This window comes from Scylla paramamosain, chromosome 9 (assembly GCF_035594125.1).
Source record: "Scylla paramamosain isolate STU-SP2022 chromosome 9, ASM3559412v1, whole genome shotgun sequence".
Lineage (NCBI taxonomy): Eukaryota > Metazoa > Arthropoda > Malacostraca > Decapoda > Portunidae > Scylla > Scylla paramamosain.
Genome location: NC_087159.1, coordinates 10200001 through 10210000, shown reverse-complemented (window position 1 = coordinate 10210000; position 10000 = coordinate 10200001). Strand labels below are relative to the sequence as shown.

The 10000-nt window shown below is 38.9% G+C and overlaps 1 non-coding gene across 1 annotated transcript; it reads right to left on the bottom strand.

Moving 5' to 3' along the window:
- Positions 1-4952: 4952 nt before the first annotated feature.
- Positions 4953-5026, bottom strand: Trnai-aau (transfer RNA isoleucine (anticodon AAU)). The gene has a single exon. It is a non-coding gene; the product is annotated as a tRNA-Ile (tRNA).
- Between the last annotated feature and the right edge of the window lie 4974 nt (positions 5027-10000).

Here is a 10000-nt window from a genome sequence, read left to right as displayed (position 1 = left end):
CATTCACAGATCACCCATTTTTTTCTTTCCCGAATATGTAAAGGTCAGAAAACTTAAGTATAAAAGAGATAAGACAAAAAAAAAAATACAATGCTGCACTGAACATACGATTAGGTGAGAAGCAGCCATATGAAATAGCCACACAGACGGACAAGTGGACAGAAATACGAACGAGTAGACAAATAAACAAATAGAAAGGCAAACAGACGGACAGTGTGGCTTAGATATCTAGATCTTATTAAAATCATTATTATTATCATCATACTCATCACTTTCATCATTACCAATATTACAATCACCATCATCATCATTACTACCAGACACGACTTTCTCCAATACACACTTACCAGCATCTACAAACAACTGCGCTCATTAGGTCAGAGTAAGTAGTTCCAGAATGGGTGTGTGGTGGTGCTGAAAGGGCTCGGCACCAACACGAATGAGGTTGGGAACTCGTGGCACCGACTTACGTATAATCGGATCTGAAACCAAGCAACGCGGAAGAGAAGAAAGTCTGTAATGAGGAGAAGAGAAGGATCAGGAATCGGTTAAGGAGGAAGAGGATGGATGTATTTGTAAAGGGAAATGCAGATCTCAGCCTCACGAAAACATGGAGATGATTCATTTTATTCTCCTCATTTTCTTTTTCCTTTGAGTCCAGTCTTTTTTTTTTTAAGAGAACATTCATTATTTTTCCCCCTCCTTCTCTTTTTGTTTCCCCTCATCCTCCTTCCTCTTTCTCATTCTCTCCCATCTCATTAGTCTTCCCTTTTCTCTCCTCCTATTGTTTTCACCACAACGTCTTCCATGTTGTTGTCTTATTTTTTCGACACCATCTCTTTCCTCTTACTCTTCTTCCGCTTCCTTCTTGTTTTTTACCATTACCATCATTTTCTCATCTTGTTCTTCCTCCTTATACATTATGAACACCCTCCCCTCTCTCTCTCTCTCTCTCTCTCTCTCTCTCTCTCTCTCTCTCTCTCTCTCTCTCTCTCTCTCTCTCTCTCTCTCTCTCTCTCTCTCTCTGTGTTTGTCTGTACATATCCCCGCCAATCGTACAAATCTGTCACTTTCGCAATACCTCTTAACCACAAACCAAAAGCAGGGACAAGGGCGAGGCAGAACACGCAGACTGACGCAAGAGGCAACACAATTCACATCATTCAAGGGAAAGAATACATACAAAGGCGACACATTCTTCAACTTTAAGGGAGGTGGAAGAAGAGGAAGAATAAGAGTCGGAATCCTTCCAATCATATCGCACAAGGCAGCATCTATATATATCACACTCACACACACATGCACCATTGCTCGCTCGCTGGGGCCAAATGTGGTTTTCTTCATCACCCGAGACGATGGAAGAGAGAATGAGAATGAGATTGGGTCAAAAAATGTCATCGCGAAGGGGTAAAGGATGAAGGGACACAACAGCACAAATGGTACTGATAACATTTTCGAAAAGATATGGAGGGAAATGAACAATAAAGAAAGAAAAGCGAATATGGGTCAAAGGCACTGCAATAGAAAAGATTCGGGGATTGAGAAGCAAAGAAGGATGTGTGGAGGATGATAGGGATAAAAGAGAGAGAGAGAGAGAGAGAGAGAGAGAGAGAGAGAGAGAGAGAGAGAGAGAGAGAGAGAGAGAGAGAGAGAGAGAGAGAGAGACGGAGACGGGGAAAACGGGAAGAGGAGGACAAAGGAAAAGAACGATTCGAATATGAACTAGAAATATACGAATGTGAATAAAAAATAAAAGCAACTTAAATAACAATCAAGAGAGAAAAAAACGGAAAAGAAAAAGAGCAACAATGAAGAAAAGAGGGAAAAAACGGAAAAAAATAAAGACGAGGAAGAAGCAATGCTGGAAGAAGAAAAGGAGCGGGAGAAGAAGATGGACGAGGTGATAGAAATCGAGAAGGAAAATTGCATGGACATAAGAGAGAAAGGAAGACTTGATTGGTAGGAAAATGGGGAAACGGAGGTCATTCATTTCCTTTTCTATCAGGAAGGTATTAATGTTATTGACGATGGTGAGGTGCGGTGGTGTGGTGATGGTGGTGGAAACAGAGGTGGTGAAACTTGAACGACACTTGCTGGGAGAGGAGAAGCTATGTGGTCGAGTTGGAAGAGGAGGAGGAGGAGGAGGAGGAGGAGGTGGAGGAGGAGGAGGAGGAGGAGGAGAAGGAGGAGGAGGAGGAGGAGGTGGAGGAGGAGAAGAAGGAGGAGGGGGAGGAGGAGAAAGAGGACGATGACGAGGAGGACAACGACGACGATAAGGAAAAGAGTCGGACGAGGAGGAATAAGACAAGGTAACACATGAACGTACATACCGTAATCCATATTCCTTAACTGAACCTAAACCAAAAAGAAGAGTTAAAGAATTTCTGATACATGTCGGCATCAGCACGGCGTTACATAGCCTTCCCTTCATTCGCTCCTATTGGTGAGGATGGCGTGTAAGGCAACCTCGCGGAATGTAACTGCAGGAATAGTTGAGTAGTGAAGGAAGGTTCTGCCAAGGAGAACACTTACCAAGGCGATTATTTGACGAGACACGTTTCCAGGAGCAACTCGTGTCTCCGGGCCTTCTCTGTGAAAATACGTCATAATAATGCAAATTTACTTCTGAGTTCGTGAAAGCATCTTCGCCTTCAAGACAGCTACTGCACACTAGAAAAATGACCAACAAAACGTTTTTTTTTTTTTCGTGCTCTGATGTAGAGGGTTCAGATATCCCAACAACTTGTTAATATTATTACCAACATAATATAATAAAACGAATGAAAATAAACGTAAACGTCGTCTGCTTTTATAAGACAGTAACTCACTAAATACCGATCACTAACATTTCAGTAACACCCTAAAAACACTCAACATTTGATTAAAAAAAAAGATCTGCGCACTCACCTTTCCTTCAAGTATGAATAAAACATCACCGCCTTTACGTACCAAAACCACTCATATATTCTAGCATGGATAAAACCTACATTCGTGAGCACATATTTCCCCACTGCAGTCAGGCCGCTATCATAACGCTGCTGATGCTAACGTTGTCTGCCGCTTCAAACTTTGCGCGTCTGGGAGCGCCTGAAGCACGCTGCCAAAGGGAGGAACTTAATGGGATGGAAGTTAGGTGCCGTTAAGAGGGGATGTGTTCTGCGTCAGGTCAAGTTAAAGAGAGAGAGAGAGAAGGTAAGTTAAGGAGCAAAGGCAAGTTAAATAATGAAAATAAACTTATGCCGTCCTAGAGAGAGAGAGAGAGAGAGAGAGAGAGAGAGAGAGAGAGAGAGAGAGAGAGAGAGAGAGAGAGAGAGAGAGAGAGAGAGAGAGAGAGAGAGAGAGAAAGGCTGAGGCAAAAAGACAAGCAAATGATCTGTGTGTATATATGTGTGTGTGTGTGTGTGTGTGTGTGTGTGTGTGTGTGTGTGTGTGTGTGTGTGTGTATCTGCGCGCTCACTAAAGACAAACCACATAAATCCACATAAAAAAAACAAAACAAAAAAAAAAACATTAAAGATACTGCATTTAAAATATACATGGTAGCACGAGGTGGGTCCCTTTGATATCCGCATCATTCACTTTCCCCAAAGGAAGCAATCGACCAGAAAATAGTTAAAAAAAAACATGTATAGATATAACACAACTCACAAGCGAGCTTAACAAATATCAGTTTTCACAATAACCGCGAACCCTCACACACAGACACACACACACACACACACACACACACACACACACACACACACACACACACACACACACACACACACACACACACACACATTTCACACTGCATTGTTATTCTCAACATCCGATGCAGCGAATGTAATAGGAAGAGACGGAGTCAATTCCAGGCTTGGAATCATTCCATGGCTTGGTTTACCTTATTAGCACATCCTGGCAGCCAGCAAACGCGAGTCTGCTTCTGTCTGGCTCTGAATCACCAAATCAACAAAGATTTTTTAGTAGAAGGGTTGGGATTAGCATAAACGTAATGATTAATGTCGTGTTTACTGAACTTCACAAATTGTGCTTATCCTTGTGCTTAGCGCGCCGAAAAGTTAAGAACGGTCCGGGCCAGGTTTAACTTTAAGAATTAAGATGGCCGACCTTCAAGGAGCCCAAACCCTCCACCTCAAGAATTATCGGCCCCGTAAGGATGTTCTCAGTGACCTGAGTAACTCTGAACGAGAGAGAGATTCGAGCACAGCAGGAGTCAAGCACATAACATCCCGTCTGACGTGTTTCCTCATCCGAGCACAAAGTGACAGGCAAACAATAATTAATAAAGCCATGTTTATCCTAGCACAGAACTCTTTCACCATTCCGCAAGGCACCTCATGTTTGTGCCTAAGAAGTGTGTACACATTCATATTCACAAGTCCTTTAATCGTAAAAATAGTAAACTGAAGTTTAACATAAATTTCGTATCTGGAAGGGCTACCCGATGCCAGCTCCCGTAAAGTAGAGACCCTCCATTCGCCCCCAGACTCCTGCCATTAATGGATGTTGTGTATTCGCGGTGGCAAAAATCATAATTAGAGGCGAAATTCCCTTAACGTAGCAAGAAACACAATCCGAACCAGTAAACCAGTATGAGTCTAAACTTGGGAGTCTTAGGTCACAAACTTGATAATTTATGAGATAAGAGTCATGACAGAAGTTAGCAATACATGGATAAACTGTTTAACTTTATGACAGCTTTTTGACCTTGCATTGCACAGGGTATGAGTTTGGCGTTTAGAGAGTAGATAGGAAGATAAGGATCCTCTGCTTAGATGTACAGTATGAATTAATAAGCAATATAAAGATAAGTATGACATGATGTGAATAACAATAATGGCGATGGAAAACCTTAAATTTAGTTCACATTTTTTCCTGATGATGCAATTGAACACCCGACAACTTATCTTTTACCCGGGAACACATAAAATAACGTTTATTTTTTCTCTTGGCCCGTATGGGGATCGAACCCACGACATCCGCGTTATTAGCACGGCGCTCTAACCAACTGAGCTAACAGGCCGTTGTTATGTTCCCATTAAAGTTATTAAAGAAAAATAAACAAATACAATACAAACAAATATCGAGTTATGCATTTTTTGAAGCTTAAGAAGAGACTGAAAATGAAGTACAAAATAGAAGAAAGCCACAATCAAGATGACAGAAAGAAAAATGAGCCATCGAACAAATATCAATCCTGAGTTTTCGCCTAAAGATTACAATATAAAAATAAAACCCATCTCTGTGCTGGTTTCTGTGAAGAATTTTTTCATATTTTTCTAACGCTCATTACTTTCACGTCAACCATCACTCCCCATCACCACCACCCCGTCACCTTGCATTATCTGCTGACGTAAGTGGTGACTCAAAAATATTACTGTGATTTGGATACATTATTATTATTATTATTATTATTATTATTATTATTATTATTATTATTATTATTATCATTATCATTATTATTATTATTATTATTATTATTATTATTATTATTATTATTACTACTACTATTATTATTTGTATTATCATTATTATTATCACATCATTTTTACTTTAATTTTGTGTGTATTTTCTGTAGTTTCTGTAGTTGGTATATCGGCTGATGAAAGAAATGGTAGAGAGGTGCTAGTAGTAGTAGTAGTAGTAGTAGTAGTAGTAATAGTAGTAGTAGTAGTGCTGGTAGTGGTGGAGGTGGTGATGGTGGTGGTGGTAGGACTGGTAAACAATGATGATGATGATGATGATAATAAGAAGAGTGAAGGTCGTCAGGAGAAGGAGGAGGGAGAGAGGGAGAAAAAAAGAAACAGGAAAACAAACACGAGGCACGAGGAAGCGAATGAGGAAACGGAAGATACTACGATTGAAGAAGAGGAAGGAAAATGCGAGGAGCGGATGAGATGGAAGGTGAAGGAGGAGGTTCATTGTCGGAGCAGCAGAATAATGCTTACTAAGTTTCGTCATTAGCTCTCTCTCTCTCTCTCTCTCTCTCTCTCTCTCTCTCTCTCTCTCTCTCTCTCTCTCTCTCTCTGTATGTGTGTGTGTGTGTGTGTGTGTGTGTTAATGTCCTCCAGTAATTACTATATTTCAGCATTCATCAAAATACAAATTACTTTTCTTATACCGTATTGCACTTACCATGAAGGAGAGAGAGAGAGAGAGAGAGAGAGAGAGAGAGAGAGAGAGAGAGAGAGAGAGAGAGAAAGAGAGAGAGAGAGAGAGATTAACATACGAACGAATACAAATATGGCAGTTTCATCGGAATTTGACCTCCTAGACTGAGCTTTGATTTATGAACTAAGTAACTCAAGTACTTTCAGGAAATCGTAATGCTTCTGAAGTGTTTACTGTGCGGAGCGTGAGCGTGTTTCGTTGGCACAACACTTACCACATTTGCTTACTTATTTGATGTTAAGCATGGAGGAGGGTGGTCAAGGAATAAAGATAGAAAGAAAGAAGTAAATGCATAAATAGAGCACGTTTGACTCCCGCTATCCTTCCAAGAAAAGTTTGCAGAAAAAGATTATGTATGTTTATGTTTATTTCTCATAGTATAGTTTTGACAGTATCTGGAAAGTGTGGTTGACTAAAAAATTCGTAAGCTTTTTTTTTTATATTAGTATTTGTTTTTGCAAATTTTCTCAGGGAAAGACAGAATAATGTTCACCCTTATATTCTCATTATTTTTGGTTAACTTCTCGCGTTTAGGAAACTGCCACTTCAGTCAGACTTTTTATCTTCCTTTTTTGTTGTTCTTGACCAAAGACCAGCTTACATAAAAAAAAAAAAAAATGAAGAGCTTAGTTAGCAAGTTAGTAAGTCAGCACGTTAGTTAGCAAGGAATGAGGTATCACGCAGAAAAAAAAAAAAAAAAAACAGTTCCATGTAACACTCAGTACTATCCGCAAAATTTACACTAAAAAGAAAGCGAAGCCTCTCAGATGCTAAATATGGTGCATGTCAAAACTCTCTCTCTCTCTCTCTCTCTCTCTCTCTCTCTCTCTCTCTCTCTCTCTCTCTCTCTCTCTCTCTCTTCACCCACTTACCTATCTTTGTGCATCTCTCGATTACTATGATAACCCTTCATTGATGTGTTGTGACGAGGTAAATAAGGAACGTGATAAGTATTCAATGCTCTCACTTGTTCTCATTAAATTTTGACGAACTTACTCATTACTTCATTTATTTACCTTTTTTTTTATTCAGCTCTGGTCCCTGTACCGATTATTGTTATATTATGTTATTATTTTGATTTTAAATATATTTATGTTTCTGTAACGATTACCTTTACTCGTTATTTCATTACTTTTAATACTGAGACATCTATGGCTAGAAGAATGCACCTATTATTGCTTTTATTAATATAGTAGTAATAATGATAATAAAAATAATAATAATAACAATAATAATAATAATAATAATAAATTATCATTATTATTATTATTATTATTATTATTATTATTATTATTATTATTATTATTATTATATTATTATTATTATTATAATTATTATTTTGAATTGCTGTTTTGTTGTAACTCCTATTATCAATAACAACACCATAAGTTTCAACGTCATCATTGGCATCATCATCATCACCATCATCATTATCATAATTTTATAACTATCAATCTTTCCTCCACGATTCCACTTTATTTTTCCTTTTTTTTTTCTCCTTCAAACGGGACATAGAAATTAGAAGCGACGCGGGGGCTTCAAAGAGAGTGAACACGAGACAGTTCCATCAAAGCTGTGTATTTGCTCTCCTCTGCAAAACATGGCCTTGCTAAATCTGAAAATATAACACTGGATTCTGTTGCACCGAGATTCCCTTGTGGATAAACTGAAGTTGGTGGTGAATTATACTTCAAGATGTCTGTCGCCGCGTGGTATGCAGTTCTAACTGGAAAGAGTATTTGTTCTTTCTTAACTTTACATCACGCGTGAGAAATGCGATAAGTTTAATCAGTATTTTCCACTTTCCAGTCATCCGAGAATTAAATGAGTGTCTTGATGAATATTAATTACATTTGCTTAGCGATTCCAATTACTATCACCAAACACAACACGAGAGAGAGAGAGAGAGAGAGAGAGAGAGAGAGAGAGAGAGAGAGAGAGAGAGAGAGAGAGAGAGAGAGAGCGTGTTTGGGTGGATGGGTGGGTTTGGATGAAACAAAAACAACAACAACAACAACAACAACAACAACTATAATAATAATAATAATAATAATAATAATAATGATAATAATAATAATAATAATAATAATAATAATATTTGGTGTGTTCATCTTGCACCCTTATAGCTGAAAATCCACATGTTACATATCAACTTATATTCTAACATACACACTACATCCTAAGTTCACATTAACCCTAAGGAGGTATCTAACATTTTGATCCTATGGCTGCCACATTGCTCCGACCAACCTGGAAGACCAGGCCCGGGATCATCAGGCCATCCTGAAACGGGAAACATTATCGTCATCATCAGCACAGTCATTACAGGTACGAAGCAACAGAAAAAAAGAAAAAAAAAAAAAACAGCAAAAGTACAGCAAAGGCGGAGAGATAAATGGATCACTCAAGAGTATGGAAATATTGTAACAAAGTCACTTTGTAGTAATTATGTTATCTTTAAGAATGTGTTTGGTAAAGAGGACTATATATATCTGAACTTAAAACGAAGGCGAAAATTCCTGTAGTTAAAATAAGAACAAAACAATAACATATTACCAATAACTGTAGGCAGATATCGGAATGTTCCAAGAGAGGAAAGGATCTATGATAAATGTGATGTTGCCATGATCGGAAATGAATACCATGTCGAATTTATAAGTAATAACCCAGACAATAACCCAGCTTAGGTGTAACTACATTCCAAGATACAGGGTGTAACGCGAGTTTCTGCAAATACTGAAAGAGGCGAAAAAACGTGTAATTCTAAGTACAAAATGTTCTTTACACATAGGCATTTCAAGGCTTTGTATACCGGTCAGAGGAGTTGAAAAGGTATGGGTCTCGCAGGTGTGCTCTGCGTGCAGCTGAGAGGTGACGGACAGACGGTGGCATTGTCGCAGCCTCGGAGGTGCCACTTGGTCAAATTACGAATGGTTTAATCTTATCTTTTGCAAGCTGTGGAATATTACGGTATCTTATAATAAATGGTATTAAAAAGCATGCTCTCTCTCTCTCTCTCTCTCTCTCTCTCTCTCTCTCTCTCTCTCTCTCTCTCTCTCTCTCTCTCTCTCTCTCTAAGCATTACACGACAACATTATTGCGGTGATTAAAAGTACTCCTGTAAAATGCTACGTGGCATCATCACTCAGCTGTTTTCAAGGTCGCTCGGACTTGATCCCCCCTCCTCTCTCTCGCTTCGATGATGTGTGTGTGTGTGTACTTGTATACCTGTGTGAGCTGGGTAGCTTAACAAATAATTAAAGTCCCATCCACGCTGCAACAGACAACTTCCATCTCTTGCAAGCTACAACACTTTCAGTTGTTGGTTAGGAACAAGAGTACCACTGCATTAGCTCGGGCCGTGGATTGATGTGAGGAACAATACAATAATCCGATGATATAGGGAGATTCAAGTACGTAAACAATCTGCACAAATGGTGGCATTGTAGGGAAATATGAGAATGTGAATGGTATAAAGCAGGTATAAAAACTGACTGGTGACCCAGGAAAGGGTGCATAATGTCGTTGACGCTAAGGATAGAGAGAGAGAGAGAGAGAGAGAGAGAGAGAGAGAGAGAGAGAGAGAGAGAGAGAGAGAGAGAGAGAGAGAGAGAGAGAGAGAGAGAGGTTACACAGTGTAACAAGGTAATGTTTTATTAATATGCAAATCACTTAGAGAGAGCACTTATTTGTCATCAGTGAATTAAACGATTCTTTATTCAGTACCATTCCGTAACAAACTAATCAATCTAATATATAAATAAAAATAGAAATAAGCTAGCGCCCATCAAGTTTTATCATCCAATAATCATAACTGTAGTACACT